Source organism: Periplaneta americana, chromosome 14 (assembly GCF_040183065.1).
Source record: "Periplaneta americana isolate PAMFEO1 chromosome 14, P.americana_PAMFEO1_priV1, whole genome shotgun sequence".
In the NCBI taxonomy this organism is placed as follows: Eukaryota; Metazoa; Arthropoda; class Insecta; order Blattodea; family Blattidae; genus Periplaneta; species Periplaneta americana.
Window position 1 is genome coordinate 143717868 of NC_091130.1, and position 17346 is coordinate 143735213.

General features: G+C 36.4%; 2 non-coding genes across 2 annotated transcripts; both read left to right on the forward strand.

Annotated features, from left to right (window-relative positions):
• The first annotated feature begins 13686 nt into the window (after positions 1-13686).
• Positions 13687-13758, forward strand: TRNAS-GGA (transfer RNA serine (anticodon GGA)). The gene has a single exon. It is a non-coding gene; the product is annotated as a tRNA-Ser (tRNA).
• A 310-nt stretch (positions 13759-14068) lies between these two features.
• On the forward strand, positions 14069-14140 carry TRNAS-GGA (transfer RNA serine (anticodon GGA)). Its single transcript has one exon. It is a non-coding gene; the product is annotated as a tRNA-Ser (tRNA).
• Positions 14141-17346: the final 3206 nt, after the last annotated feature.

The following is a 17346-nucleotide window of genomic DNA, read 5'->3' on the forward strand; positions in this document are numbered from 1 at the left end:
GAGTACATCCATTATGAACACACTTTTTACATAATATAATATAATATAATATAATATAATATAATATAATATAATATAATATAATATAATATAATATAATATAATATAATATAATATAAACATAATAATAAATCTGTAGCCAAAATTTTTCTGTTAATATTCGCTTTTCCAAAAATAATTGGTACCGTAATAACAATTAATAACATGTTAAAGGAATTGTCATTGCACCAAGTGAGTGGTGTCTGGATCAAAATGATCGCATTTTAATATTTTAAATACAATTTAAATTAAGTAACATATTAAACGATTTATCCTTCTATCAAACACGAATGTTCGCTGGATCAAACGTCCTATTTTCATTATGTAAATACTTTATATTCATTTTTCTAACGGGTGCAGCGGAGCGCACGGGTACGGCTAGTTATATCTTATTTATGTACATCATTTCCAACATAACAAAGCATTGTTTATTAAATTCAGAGACTGGTAACTTAACAACAAAGAAATAATAGCATAATGCATGGCCTTCCTCAACGAATAATTTTTATTCTACGTATTCTTTTTTTTCTAGTATACACAGTCCCTAGATACCAAAACGAAACACGCTAAACAAGACATACAAACAGAAAGCGAATTTCTAACTTAAAATCCTTATAAAAAATATTCATTTATTCAATTACGGATTAGTGTGCCACAAAATAATGTATGAACCTCTGGGGAAATTTCATGTTATACCTCGGGCCACTTGCACCGTAGCCCTCGCTGTAAACGTCTTCATTTCGACCTTGATACATAAATTAGTATTTTTTCGTTCTCAAGTATCCCATTCACTGCTATTAATGTTATTTCAATCAATTCGTTCTTTAAGCGAGTTTATGGACAACATGCGTATAAGTACGGATACATCTTATTATTGCTATGGATGTGCCAGAGCCTTTTTCAGTTACAAGCCGGAGCATGGGTAGGTTTGGCAACGCTGAGCGGAGGCTGGCGGAGGTGAAATAAAGGCATGACGTTTGACGCTTTAGTGCTTTGATTTCGTTGTCACATGTACATTTTCGAATTTAATTGATACGAAACTAAGTGCATATTATCAAGATTCAGCGTATTGATGTACGTAATTTATTACGGAATCCGAAATGGTATTTTTTTTTTATTTCAGAATACCGCGTAAGTACTTGCACACAGCCACTTATAACTTCAAAAAAATTAAAAGCATACGTGTTTTCAATTGATAGTACTAGGGAAAATAAATAAATAAATACTTAAAGAAATGTTACTTCTACCAAAAATAAATAAAATAACAATGTTTTGTCGCTTTATGTTGTTTCACCTCTGACGTGAAAGGTCTAGAATATCATACAGGCCTACATTTTAATTCCATGTGATCTGTCGTGCTTTTCAATAAATATTTCAGATACCCAGGAAGCCAGTTTTAGTCTGAACCTCGCCAGTCATCATAACAATACTGTTGTCCTAAATTATTTGTTATACATTTAAAAAAATATAATTTTAAATAGGCCAAGGCCAAGTATAATGATCTATGAAAAAATGAAAAAAAATGCCTTCAACATAATACGTAACAAAACACATCATTATCTATTAAGTATGTGCCAATTAGCGTAAACTTGGTGAACTTTAAATCCTGTAAATACGAAGTGAAAAGAAACATGTTTATAACTAATTTATTACAAAAGGAATAATATTAATAAACGAACCTTGAAAACCAACAAAGTGAGTATGTGCATCTACAAATTATAGGTAGTTCTGACGTATAGCAGGCATTCCGAATCTTCAAAACTGCAACTTATTTTATGGGATCACAAAACAGCTGTTTACAATGAACTTGAAAATCAACGGCGTAAATTTATTGATATAGCAGGCGAGACCCAACAATTTGGCTAGAAATCTGATACACCACAAACCACAAGTAAGACTATAAAAGTGTAGTTTATACAATATTTAATATTTACTTTGTCATCGCTAACCGTAAAAATTTCCAAAGACTGCAACCATTTTTTTTTCATTTATTGTCTTGATTTTATTGCCAACACGCACATAGTTTATAATACATCAACAATGAACGTTTGTTACGACCGCGAACATAATTCCATCGACACACACTTATATTGTAACATTAATTTACATTGAAAATCGGCATTAGCACAAACACGTGTCCTGTGTGGTAGGCCTCCGGTTGACAGTTAATTACAGTGTTGCCGACGTATGGCTCCGGCTTGTAACTGAAGAACTGTACATCTTATTATTGATATGAACTTGCATACCCGTACGTTCATACTCTTTATAAAAAGCATTCGACTTTGCTTCGAGATATCTCGAAATATCAGTGTGAATGTTAAGTACTTACGTGGTACGTAAAACAGACAAGCTGTTGATCTCATAAGCTACTTAGTAGAGTAGCAATAAAATGAAACAATGCGGAGTTGGAGAATTACGCCTGGGTGCAGCATGTGATCTTATATGACGTGTACGTGGTTCGAATTCCAAGAGAAGTTTTCAAGCCTTTGTTAATTAACCGGAGGATGAAAAAGGACTGTGAAGTAAGTCACCTCGCCCCGGAAGATAACCCGCGGGTGTCACACCGCGGCCCATCTTTCTTCTTCATGGAATATTACAAATACTTGGAGTTTAATTTGGAAGCGTGCACTCGCTCCTGTGCTAAGCAGCGGCGCACGACAAATATTTGCACATTTTAATCTGCTCCTGCCGCTGCACAATCCACGACACAGGGTCGCATTCATCTGTAGCATTCCGCCAACTAGAAACTTGGCGCTGTCGAAACAAAACTGCGAAAGGTTTATTACTGGACTGAAAGAAATGTCATTACTGCTTTCATTACTGTTTTAAACTACCATAGTTTGCTCGTTTATATATATATATATATATATATATATATATATATATATATATATATATATATATATATATATATAGGGTGAACCGTAAATAATTTCACTAGTTTCAGGGGTTATCTACTTTGAGATATTTCAAACAAAAGAAATTAATACAATTTTGCTTGTTTTTGCTTCCCTTTCGAGAGGAAAAAATTTATATGAAACATTTAAGTTATTGAACTATTGAGCTATTGGGAAAGCTATTGAACTGATTCCCAATATTATTTTCAATTTGTATATAAAAACATTAGAGATTTATATAGGGTATAAAGGAATTTAAGAACGGATATCAGCCAAGGGTAAACGTGATCAAGGATGAGAATGGTGACTTGCTTGCAGACTCTCCATCAGTCCTAAACAGATGGAAAAACTATTTTGCGCAACTACTAAATGTACATAGGCCAAATAGAAATGATCGGGACGAAATTGAAATACAAACTGCTGAGCCATTTATACCCGAACCCACGCTTTCAGAAGTCGAAATTGCGATAGAAGATCTGAAAAAAGTACAAGTCTCCAGGTATCGATCAAATTCCAGCAGAATTAATACAAGAGGATGGAAGTGCATTATATAGCGAAATTTATAAACTTGTACTTGCTATTTGGGAAAAGTAAATTGTACCAGAACAATGGAAGGAGTCCATAATTGTACCTATTTTTAAGAAGGGGGGCAAAACCAAGTGTGATAACTTTCGAGGAATATCAATTTTGTTGACGTCGTACAAAATTTTGTCCAATATTCTTTTGAGAAGATTAGCTCCGTACGTAGATGAAATTATTGGGGATCATCAGTGCGGTTTTCGGCGTAATAGATCGACTATTGATAAGATTTTTTGTATTCGACAGATAATGGAGAAAAAAATGGGAGTATAAGGGTACAGTACATCAGTTATTCATAGAATTCAAAAAGGCATATGACTCGGTTAAGAGGGAAGTATTATATGATATTCTTATTGAATTTGGTATTCCCAAGAAACTAGTTCGATTAATTAAAATGTGTCTCAGTGAAACATACAGCAGAGTCCGTATAGGTCAGTTTCTATCTGATGCTTTTCCAATTCACTGCGGGCTAAAGCAGGGAGATGCACTATCACCTTTACTTTTTAACTTCGCTCTAGAGTATGCCATTAGGAAAGTTCAGGATAACACAGAGAGTTTGGAATTGAATGGATTACATCAGCTTCTTGTCTATGCGGATGACGTGAATATATTAGGAGAAAATCCACAAACGATTAGGGAAAGCACGGGAATTTTACTTGAAGCAAGTAAAGAGATAGGTTTGGAAGTAAATCCCGAAAAGACAAAGTATATGATTATGTCTCGTGACGGGAATATTGTACGAAATGGAAATATAAAAATTGAAGATTTATCCTTCGAAGAGGTGGAAAAATTAAAATATCTTGGAGCAACAGTAACAAATATAAATGACACTCGGGAGGAAATTAAACGGAGAATAAATATGGGAAATGCGTGTTATTATTCGGTTGAGAAGCTTTTGTCATCTAGTCTTCTGTCAAAAAATCTGAAAGCTAGAATTTATAAAACAGTTATATTACCGGTTGTTCTGTATGGTTGTGAAACTAGGACTCTCACTTTGAGAGAGGAACAGAGATTAAGAGTGTTTGAGAATAAGGTTCTTAGGAAAATATTTGGGGCTAAGCGGGATGAAGTTACAGGAGAATGGAGAAAGTTACATTACGCAGAACTACACGCATTGTATTCTTCACCCGACATAATTAGGAACATTAAATCCAGACGTTTGAGATGGTCAGGGCATGTAGCACGTATGGGCGAACCAAGAAATGCATATAGAGTGTTAGTTGGGAGACCGGAGGGAAAAAGACCTTTGGGGAGGCCGAGACGTAGATGGGAGGATAATATTAAAATGGATTTGAGGGAGGTGGGATATGATGACAGGGATTGGATTAATCTTGCTCAGGATAGGGACCGATGGCGGGCTTATGTGAGGGCGGCAATGAACCTTCGGGTTCCTTAAAAGCCATTTGTAAGTAAGTAAGTAAGTATACGAGTATAAGTCATAATATATGCAGGAGGGTATATTTTAATGATTTTATGGCCATTTCAACAACAGTTTTTGAATCACTGTTAACAAGTATTCTGATATAAGGACCTCGTCGTCTTCTATTAGATATAATGTAATCAATGACTTTTTGTAGTCATTAACATAGATATTTATTATTGCTGTACTTTTTTCTTTGCGTGTGCCAAATGTTTTGTAGGCCTATACCTTCGTCTTCTCTTGTTTACTTGGAATTTGTGCGGGTTTCGCCGGGTTCGGTTCCTGTCAGTGCCTGCGCTGTTAATCCCAGCAGGGCTGTATCTCTCTGCTCCCACCCCTGCAATTTCTGTATCTGCTACTGTTATCGGGAGGAAGAGGAGTCGTCCTCTCTCTCACCTCTCCCAATCCCAGCTGTTGCCACGTGCATAAATCAGGGATGTGCCAAGCAGGAGCTCGGCCGTGGAGGATGGCTCACACTGGCAACTCTATGGAAATGTGTGCCAGTTTCTCTTCTTCCATGAGTTCTTTTGTTTTGCCTATGAAATGTTATTGTTCTGTACAATACTTTAACTATAAATGAAAACTGAATTGTGTCAATACAAATAACACAGTTATGGTCAATTTTCATATAAGTCATTGAAAATAATTGAATAGTCCAGGTCAATATGTGCCTAAGTTATACTTTTTTTTTTACAAATTGAGTTAAGACCGCCATTTCAGGTTGTTGTAATATAGATTCAAACATTTCATTAAGTGTAGTGCCTGTGAAACAGTAACAGTTTAAGTTAAAAGTTTACGTCAAAGACTATGTTTATTCTTTTGTAATACACAACACAGCCCCGTCCTTGGTGCGGGAGTAGTCTGTTTTAATCGTACAGCACCACGCTCCACTACTCTTCTTCAAGTCATTTGACTCTTTGCACCAACTCCGTACTCACTTAACTTCAAAGAGTAGTGGCTAAAATTTCGGTCTCTACTCATAAGCAAAGGTGTTAATGTCTTATTAAGTTGATGAGTTAAGACGTATTGTCCCTGTTTCATATATCCACAATGCGTTCAAAGTAATTTCGATACTATAACTAGAGTCTATAACAACAGTTACAATAATGAGGATGCATATTGCACTTTTGGAAACATCCCAAAACACTATTTATCCGTCCCAACTTTCAGTATCAGTAGTGATACTTTGAGAAATGTACTGTGCATATGAACAAAACTTAGAGTAGATTAGTACATTATGCAACGAGCCTATAATAGCAGTAATTAAGACGCGAGTACGTTTATACTTTTCATACGAGCTTCTTAATTACCATTATAGTCAAGTTTCATACGACTTTTTATGCTCGACCATATTTCTAACTTGAAATTATTCGTAAGTATTCATGTTATTCTTATCTGACTGAGGAGCGGAACTGACCTTGTGCAATACCTCGTAAATTGTGAGATGTGCGCAGACGCGGAAGTATTGATTTTTTTTCCGAGAAACAAATGTCGACATTGACCTTGATATAATCTAGAGAGTAAAATAAACATTAATCTTGATATAACCTTGAAATTGAATTAGACATTGAAAAACGAGATGACAAATTGAATTTCTTTTAATATTATTTACAATTAACTCTAATTATTAATCTAATCTCGCGCTGATTATTAATCTAATCTCGCGTTAGTTGTCTTTCGATTGCATATCCAAGAATAATCGATACTTGCGCTTTCATATTGCTACAATGGTATTTTCTGATCGGTGGAACACCTCAACTTTAATGAATAGGTGTACTTTAATGATGTCCGTTAAAGGGCTGTTACCAGGTGTATAATTACTACATTTCTGCATGGTCGAGCATAAAATATATTATGAATAAAGCCCGGATTTCCATGCACTATTAAAATGTAGTAGAAATATGCACTACCAAAATTAACTTCTACATTGTTACATTTTTATTTTATTTTGAAACAATGTGCTACAACTAATTTCTCCAAATTTCCTTCACTTAAACTCCTTCGACGCCATAAGAAGTGACAGATGCATGTTTAAGCGAAGACATTTCGGACAAAGTGAGGTCGAATTGTATTTCTTTTGCATTTTCACACGACCATGATCCCATCGGAAATCGAACCCGCGATCTTTCGACTTTGTAGCTTTACGCCAATGACATTCGGCCTAATCCAGATATTTTAACATAGCACAGTGTTAGCCACTGGATATTGTGCATTAAAACCACAGTCTACTGTATACAGCCACGAAGCTTAGGATGATTTTTTGCATTTCTCGCGATAGTTGCTAGCCGATTGGAGCTCTGTGAGTACTAGGAACAATAGATTGTGCCACAGCCATCGTGATCTAATACAGGCCGTAAGGCAGACCATGTAACTCGCTTAACCCGATCACGAAGGGCGGCGTTTCAACCATATAAATTAATTGGAATGCATAAACAGTAACATATATTTCTCTAAAATGGGGCACTTCAGACATACTTTACTTGCGAGTTAAGGTGTAATAATATTTTTGTGTGAAAATTACGTTGTTAGTATGTGTAATACCTGCCTTTATTTCGATTAAATATTGCGAAATTCTTGTACATTCATTTATGCACAATTCAATAATTTTCAGTTGCACCGCACGGATATTTAGATATGTTGAAATTATAGGTTATATGTATTGTACCAGTTGCCCTTTCTGTCTAATTTTAGTGGTCTCCAATGCCCTGCCATTCATATGGAAATCATAGGTTATGTTTACCATATTTAACTTATATTCTTTTTTATTAAACCTCAAAATAGCTTCCATTATAAATTTAAAATGTTGATGCGAACAGATTATGTTAACATGTAAAATTCTCTTCGCATTAAAATAACACAGTTTTGTAATTATTTCTGCAACATATTATGCAACAAGAAGTAAAGGGAACTTATGGACACATTACACTAAATAAAACTTAGTAATGATAAGCAATAAAGTTATAATATAATATATCACTGAGCTCTATACACTGAAATAGAAAACCCGAACATACATTACGGCCTGGTCTAGGTTGACTGTGCCGTATTGTTGTGAAAAATTGTGTAAACTGTGAAATGTTCATTATCGGTTGTAATAACTGTAAATGGCTAAAATACAATAATTTAAATAATAATATGGAACAAGGAGACGTTTGTAGTACTGTAAATTGTAAGAAAAAGAGGTCAGAGTTATCCTTCTTCCGAAAGTTCCAGGAAGGTGAGTTTATGAAATATAATGTGTACTTACTTACTTACTGGCTTTTAAGGAACCCGGAGGTTCATTGCCGCCCTCACATAAGCCCGCCATTGGTCCCTATCCTGAGCAAGATTAATTCAGTTCTGCGTTGTGTAACTTTCTCCATTCTCCTGTAACTTCATCCCTCTTAGTCCCAAATATTTTCCTAAGAACCTTATTTTCAAAACCCCTAAACTCTGTTCCTCTCTCAAAGTGAGAGTCCAAGTTTCACAACCATACAGAACAACCGGTAATATAACTGTTTTATAAATTCTAACTTTCAGATTTTTTGACAGCAGACTAGATGACAAAAGCTTCTCAACTGAATAATAACAGGCATTTCCCATATTTATTCTGCGTTTAATTTCCTCCCGAGTGTCATTTATATTTGTTACTGTTGCTCCAAGATATATTAATTTTTCCACCTCTTCGAAGGATAAATCTCCAACTTTTATAGTTCCATTTCGTACAATATTCTGATCACGAGACATAATCATATACTTTGTCTTTTCGGGATTTACTGTAATGTGTACAGTACTTTATGAAAATAATATATAAACCTTATTTATTTCATATTTCAATAGTGGAAGGAAGGTGTTAATTTTTTTCAAAAGAACACGATATCGAAAGTACAATACATTTTATCGTCTGCTAGGGAAAGGGTCAGTGATGAGGCGATAGTAGCGATCCTGGTGGTTAGCAACTATCTATGGATGCATATTTATTAAGTATAGAGCTTCGTGACTGTATATACTAGACTGTGTTAAAACTAAGTCCCATTCGGAAGGGTTACAGCAAGAAATGCCGAGACGTACTTTGTAACGGTGATGACCACTCTCGCGTATCCCCCGGGGCGAGTCCGTCGCGCCGTGAGTTATGTGACAGGGTATACACGGGCGCAGTTTATCTCGCTGCGCGGCCCTGTTCTTTCTGTTGCCCACATCTATGTCCACCGCCTTCTTTATCGAAATCTACGCACTCTGCGCCTATCGGAGGAGGATTTTCTAAACCGTAAAAATGCCTCTGCATTGCTTGGACATTCAAGGAGGATTCTCCTGTTTAATTTGTCGTGTGTGATAGGGAGGCCGAGGAAGACGTTCCTGGCTTACATTCCACGTACGTAGGCCTACGTTATAACTCGTGTAGGCCCATGTGTCTACATTTTACTTCCAGAAACGAGCATGTTTGAGGTATCTTTTGACTGAAATTTTCACACTTCTTCCTAGTTTGGATTTCAATCACCATTATACAGTACAGACGTGGACAAATTATTAACAAAATGGACGATTTTTATGATAATTCTGTTTACTAAATTTGACTTTTCAATTTAGACTACATTTGACAATTTTGGATATTTCCATCATTACAGTAGACAGAAATATACAAAAATGTCAACTGTAGTTTAAATTGAAGAGTCAAGTTTTGTAAAAATATATAATAAAAGTATTCAATTTTGCTAATAATTTGTAAATTAGCAAAATTGTCAACTGCATTGAAGAGTCAAATTTTGTAAAAATATAAAACAAAAATCTTCAGTTTTGCTAATAATTTCGAAATATCCAAAATGTCAACTGTAGTACAAATTGAAGAATCGAATTTTGTAAAAATATACAACAAAAACCTTCAGTTTTGCTAATAATTTGTAAATATGCAAAAATATCAACTGTAGTCCAAATTGAGGAGTTAAATTTTGAAAAATATACAATGCAAATCTTCAATTTTGCTAATAATTTGGAATGCACAAAAATGTCAACTGTAGTCTAAATTGAAGAATCATATTTTGTAAAAATATACAATACAAATCTTCAATTTTGCTAATAATTTGGAAATATACAAAAATGTCAACTGTAGTCTAAATTGAAGAATCATATTTTGTGAAAATATATAATAAAAATCTTCAATTTTGCTAATAATTTGTCCATGTCTGTAGTATTTTAGGTGCTTGAAATTGTATTTTTAGGTGCCTAAATCTATATTATTAGTGCCTATTTTCATAAACTCAGGGCCTATTTTAAGTGCCTAAAAATCCGAGGTCTAATCATTACTAGATTTTGAAGTTGAGGCACATTATCTCGTAAAGTGAAAAAAAAAAAAAAAAAAAAAAAAAAAAAAAAAAAAAAAAAAAAACACACACATTAAAAATGGAAATTTTGTTTTTCAATCTAAAAATAGAATAATAATAATAATAATAATAATAATAATAATAATAATAATAATAATAGTCCCGCGCCGTGGCGTCGTGGTCTAAGGCATCCTGCTTAGGACTCGCGTTACGGAATGCGCGCTGGTTCGATTACTCATGGGAGAAGAAATTTTCTCATGAAATTTCGGTCAGTGTATGGGACCGGTGCCAACCCAGCATCGTGATGCGCTTGGGGAGCTACGATAGGTAGCGAAATCCGGTTGCACAAACCAGCTATAACGGCTGGGGGGATCATCGTGCTAACCACACGATACCTCCATTCTGGTTGGATGATCGTCCACCTCTGCTTCGGCAAGTGGCCGTGAGGCCAGCAGCCGGCTGGTCGGTCTTGATCTTTCATGGGCTGTAGCGCCACGATTTATTAATAATAATAATAATAATAATAATAATAATAATAATAATAATAATAATAATAATGATAATAATAATGAAGCAGTACCGACAGTGCTGTTTCTAGTATTTTTAACAATTTAATTCACACTTATTTGAGAAATGTATTGAAATATCATAATTATGTGCCTTAATTAATAACAAGTTAAAAGGATCGGAAACGGACAATAGCCATTTCTTACGAGACGGAACGGAAAGGTTCCTGAAATTATCGAAATGGAATGCCACTCTGCACCGCTCCGTTCCATTTCCAGCCGTGAGTTTGTCAGATTTGTTCGGCCCATTTCAACTCGGCCGACCTATCTCTCTCTTCTTTTGTGTTTATAGCATATTCTGACTGAGTTACTGTTTGTCGGGCATTCTATTCATATTGACTACTCGCAATAAAACATCACTCGATGTTAAGAAAACTTTCAAACAATTTATACACCATTCAAAAAAGCATTCTGAAAAATTGTGAAATCTCTAATATTACATCCTGCGATGCACATATGAACGAGCTAGAGAGAGTTAAAGAGGCGGGGGTGGGGGTCTCCGCTGTCCAATGGCAGTCTATTACGTTTGACTTGATAGCCACGAGGATTGAATACGTACGTTGTGTTGTCTGAAGGAGGTAGTCGTAGTTTCGTTTGTCTCCTAGATACGGTTAGAAATCGGTAGGTTTAAATTAGCACGAGTGAATTTCATATGGAAGAAAGTGAGTGTCATCAACTGTCTATGGTAAAAAGTAATTAGTGCGAGAAATCTTTGTGTTTGGAACATTTTTTTTTGTTCAACTATCGTCATCATTCACAGGAGAATGGATTTGTTGAAGAGGAATAAGCGGAAACAGTCACATTTTTGGTGAGTACGTGTTTGATCTTATATTTGTTTCGAGAATTCCATACGCATTTATTGTAATGTGTTTAAAATTCCCGATCAACACCCACATGCTCACAACATAATAGAGTAGGCTATGTAAAATTAGCAGTTTTAATACGTCCCATAATTACATTTCCAAAAATGATGTATAAATGGTTTAGATCTGTCATGTCATCTGATGCTCATAGGCGCAAGCGCGCGCTTTAGAGTTCAGAAGAGCCTGAGCGCTTTAGAGACAGACGAAATAGGTAGTATATGCCGCTTGGTCGAGCTATATACAGGGATGTCCAGCACTGATTCAATGGATAAAGGGAAGAGAACTTATCAAAACTGTATCCTTATTAATTTTTAGATTTGTCTGATGAGTGTAAGTGTATTATAAGAATGTAAGTTTTAATTTTAATGCTGATTTTTCACAAGATTGCTTCTTTATTCAAAAGGAATATTTTCTAAACTTTTTTTACAGAAAAGTGAAATTTTCAGATATGTTTATTTAGTAGCCTTACAGAATGTTTTCGTAAATCTAATATACCGTATATACGTATTACTGAAGATAGTGTATTGAAAATTTAAAAAATAGCCTCATGGGAAATGTTTGTAAGGAAATGAATTAACAAAGCAACTACTGTTACATCATAAGCAAAAGATACGTGCCCATGTGTTGTAAAAATGTCAGCTCTATAGCTTCAGCACATTTCGAGAAAATAATTTAATATTCTGATGATAGGAAGTTGCTCACAAATATCACCTTAAAAGCATAATGCGATAAGAGTTTTGTTATGTAACATTAGTTACACTTAAAACAGATACAGTACCTAGGTAACTTTGCTTTCTACTATAATATTGTTTTGATTAGTTTATTGATTACTTTTGTAAGGCTAAAGAGGCCATCAATATATCAATATCAGTTCCAACTTATCATGTCATACTCAATCTCTTTTTTTGGGGGGGGGATATAATTTTTTTTATGAATGATGTGTTTCATTCATTTAATACAGTATACTCGTACTATTATGAAATTTAAGTGAATATTCCTTCTTAACTTTTTATTATGTTATTAACGTTTAAAACACAACTGCAATATTAAGAAATTGGTGTTAGTACTTTTGTTTTACGGACAATGATAATACAGGGTGGGGCAGAGCAACTTGCTTATTTCAATTTGGTGCCCTGAAGCGACGGTTGCTCCGAGGAGGGTGGGGGTAAGCACATTCGAGGGGGCGGGGCGTAAAGTTGTAGCTCCGCTCAGTTTGGTTAGCATCATGGAGTGGACGAAGGTGGAGCGCGCATTCGCTGTCGAGACATACTTTTCTAACGGTCGCTCAATCATCACCACGCAACGTGCATTCCGTACCCATTTCAATATTGCGCCCCGTGGTCGTGTTCCTGGCCGGCAGTCGATTGTTTCATGGGTAAACAACATGAGGGAAACTGGTGATGTGAAGAAAAGAAAACCTGGGCTTCCACGAACAGCAAGGTCACCACAAAACATTGACATGGTAAGACTTTCTGTTGTGCGATCCCCTGAGCGCTCTCCTCGCAAACATGCAGCTGCTTTTGGGTTGTCTGCTCGTTCTGTGAGGCGAATCCTTCATGAAGAACTGAAATTTCATCCCTACAAATTGGCGGCAACACTTCCCAGGACGCCTTGAGGGGCAATCTGCACTGGCCTGCACAGTCGCCTGATTTAGCCCCCTGCGACTATTTTTATGGGGCTATCTAAAATCACTTACTTACAACGATCGTCCTAGGACCCTGGCTCATCTGAAGAACAACATTCGTCAAGCTGTTGCCAACATAACCGTCGATATGCGGGAAAGAGTTGAACGAAACTTCCGAGTTCGATTAAAGCAATGTATTGAAAATAATGGACGCCATCTGCGTGATATCATCTTTAAAACTGTGTAAACATAAAATTTACATATTTATTTTGATGTACCGAAGTACATATGATATTTCCATGCAGATATTCTGCTTTCTCAGATGATGAGAGAGAGATGGAACGGAGAAAAATTCTCTCCGGCGCCGGGATTTGAACCCGGGTTTTCAGCTCTCCGTGCTCTCCGGCGTGGCTTAGTGGTTAAAGCATCAGCACGGAGAGCTGAAAACCCGGGTTCAAATCCCGGCGCCGGAGAGAATTTTTCTCCGTTCCATCTCTCTCTCATCATCTGAGAAAGCAGAATATCTGCATGGAAATATCATATGTACTTCGGTACATCAAAATAAATATGATATGCGTAATAAATCACTTTGTGATTTAAAGACGGCGCCCATACCGTCGGACCCCGGCCAACCAGTCACTCATCTGAGTGCACCTCTACACATGTATGGACTTCGGTCCTGCGTGCATAGACATCTATGACATAGTGCAGAGGGCGGCCACTAGAGGGAACCCAAGAGATGGAGCTTAATCTGAGACGATTCTCAACGGTGTCGGGATTGTATCCGGCGTGGCTTAGTGGTTAAAGCATCAGCACGGAGAGCTGAAAACCCGGGTTCAAATCCCGGCGCCGGAGAGAATTTTTCTCCGTTCCATCTCTCTCTCATCATAAAATTTACATGTTGTACTCGTACTTGATGTTGTTCAAAGAATTAAATATATATCTGCATTATTTTTGTTGTAATTGAATTTCTAAATAAGCAAGTTGCTCTGCCCCACTCTGTATCAAACAGAAAGACGCCAAAAACGACATAAAATTTCACGTTCCGTTCGCAGTTTGTACACAAATGTTTTCTTAATCCAACAGGCTGCTTATTCATCTTAAATAACTCTTCCTCCTTCCATACCTAGCGCTTGATGCCCGCGCACGATGTCAGGGTCAGAAAAATGCGTTTGCTTTGACATCACTGGTTTAGAACTTTGCTTAACATAGAGAGTTGTGTTTCCGTATTATGTTTTATGTATGTAGACTAATCTCTCCTAGCTACGTTTAGGAAGTGCAGTGCTTGCCTTCACCGCTCCCTTCCTACGCTGCTTTGTCAGATAAATTCAATCTTCGCGAGCGCCCACCAGGTCAAACTTCATAGACTCCAATTGAAAGGCGGTGACACCCCACTCCCGCCTCTTTAACCCTCTCTAGCTGGTTCATATGTGAATCGCAGGATGTGATATTAGAGATTTCACTATTTTTCAAGATGCTCTTTCGAATGGTGTATAAATTGTTTGGAAGTTTTCTTAACATTGAGTGATGTTCCATTAGTTCAGGGCTGGGCATCGGGAGCGGATCCAGTCTCTAAACGGGGACGCTTAATATTCATCCGTCAATGAATCAACGCTGCGCGGTGTTCGGCGGGGAAGAAAGGGGATGAAGAGAAATCATATGGCTCCCCGTGAGAGAGTAGAATCCGCTCTTGCTGCCCAGCCCTGCATGAGTTATTTCTTGTTTTTCTTTTGTAATTTTCACATTAATTAACTCACTCACTCACTCACTCACTCACTCACTCACTCACTCACTCACTCACTCACTCACTCACTCACTCACTCACTCACTCACTCACTCTAGTGATTCTCGCAAGGTTAGTGAAAATTGCACATTGGCATTAACTAGTTTCGTATCCCTGTGAAAACTCAGCTGATAATAATAATAATAATAATAATAATAATAATAATAATAATAACAACAACAATAACGTAAATTGTAAACAATTTTAATGATGACCATCCTCCACATTGCCAGTGACTTTAAATAATACTATAATACCATTCAGTACTACGGTTAAAAACTTAAGTTTCCATTTCGACTCGAATCTCAGCTGGAATGTACAGATAAAATATGTGTGTAAGAAAACTTTCTCAATCTTGCATTCTCTGAAAAGACTGAAAAATTTCTTTCCTTCTAAACTGAAACAGATCTTGATACAGATCCCGGTGATGCCTTACTTTGACTATTGCGACGTTTTGTATAGTGATCTTAGTGTTGAATTGTCATTGAGGCTTCAGCGTGTTCATAATGCTTGTGTTCGTTTCAATTTTAACAGCCGTCGCTATGATCATGTCTCCGAGTATTTCTTTCAATTATCTTGGCTTCGTTTACGGGAGAGACGTTCAGTTCATTCACTCTGTTTGCTGTATCAGATTTTAAATAATTCCACACCTATTTACCTAGTTCCTCGCTTCACACTTTTAGCATCCCACCACAACCGTGATACACGTTCACAGCATAACCTTGTTCTATCAATTCCATTCCATCAAACATCTCTCTACTCTGCTTCCTTCACAATACACACAGCTCGTTCCTGGAATTCCTTGTCACAGGAAATCAGGAGCAGTAGGAGTCTAAAATCTTTTAAGCACACTCTACTTAGAAATGTCTTTAATGAACAGAACTAGACTCTTGCGGATGTTTCTAAATAGTCTTAAATGACCAAGTTATTAGTTTTTTCTCCTCTCTCTTCTTCTTATTTTTTTCTCTTTTCTTTTTTTATCTTGATATTTCTTAATCATTTGTGTTTGTATGCCATTTAGTACGAATTTGCTAATCAACATTTTATGTCTTGTAACTCACATGTATTCTCCTATTAGTATATTAACTGTATAATATATCTCAAGTGAATTAATCGCCGTATTTATCTCGGGCATTATAAATTGTGTGTTTGTGTGTGTGTGTGTGTGTGAGTGTGAGTGTGTATATTCCCCTTATGTTATATATTATATTATATTATGTAACCGATCTTGACTATTTGTAATTTTATATTATGTAACTGATCTTTTCTACTGTAATTTTCTACTATATTTTATGTAATTTCTAAGGTATTTTCTTTTGTGTTGTTTTGTAATCAAATTTTTGTATTTCATGTATAGCCTATTATTGAAACCTGATTGAGTGGAAGAGAAGGCCTCATGGCCTTAACTCTGCCAGGCAAAACAAACCTACTACTACTACTACTACTACTACTACTACTACTACTACTACTACTACTACTACTACTAGTACTACCACATTGACAAAATTCTGCGTACGCCACTGAGTGAAACAAAGAAAGGAAAAAAGAAAGTGAGGTAATTTATTGCAGAGGTATCAAATAAAACTAAAGCTTCATTAATAATAAATCAAAGCCCTCTGTTTAAAATTTGTAAATATTGTACAACAATTACGCAACTCTTGCTTCATCACTTCCAAGCGGTTGCTATGATACACTATATTTTAAATAAATATACAAATTCATTGCTATTCCTGCAGGCCGCAGAATTTCATAAAATGCATCCATTTAATCCTCCATAGACGACAAATTATTGGAAACGGGTAAATTTGATTGTGGGCGACCCAATTATCCCTCCCTTTGTTCCCTCTGTAGACATGAAATAATAATAAAAAAGGATGGAAAGTTCTCTTGTCTGTGGCGCCGCTCAGTGGTAGCCACGGGAACTGTACTAATCGAATTCGTGGATGATTTATTCTGAATTCACTCCCTCCATATTGCAATTATTTCACGTGGTTAATTCGCGCTTGTAGAGGGAAGACCAACCCCCCACCCCATCCCTCCCCAACCCTGTTAGCTGCATGAGCACGATCAGGTGCTACGTGGGCAACAGTGGCGGCAGCTGGGGGTGGGGGAGGGGGAACCCATAGAACATGCAGGAAATGATGAAACTCATCAACCAAATGCAATTGAACTGTTGGGGGAGGGGGAAATAATTAGGGGTGGAAGGCACTAGGGAGAGAACCGAAATTAGAAATAGAATAGGTGGCCCCTGTGAGCGATTGTGTTTTTGCACCGCACT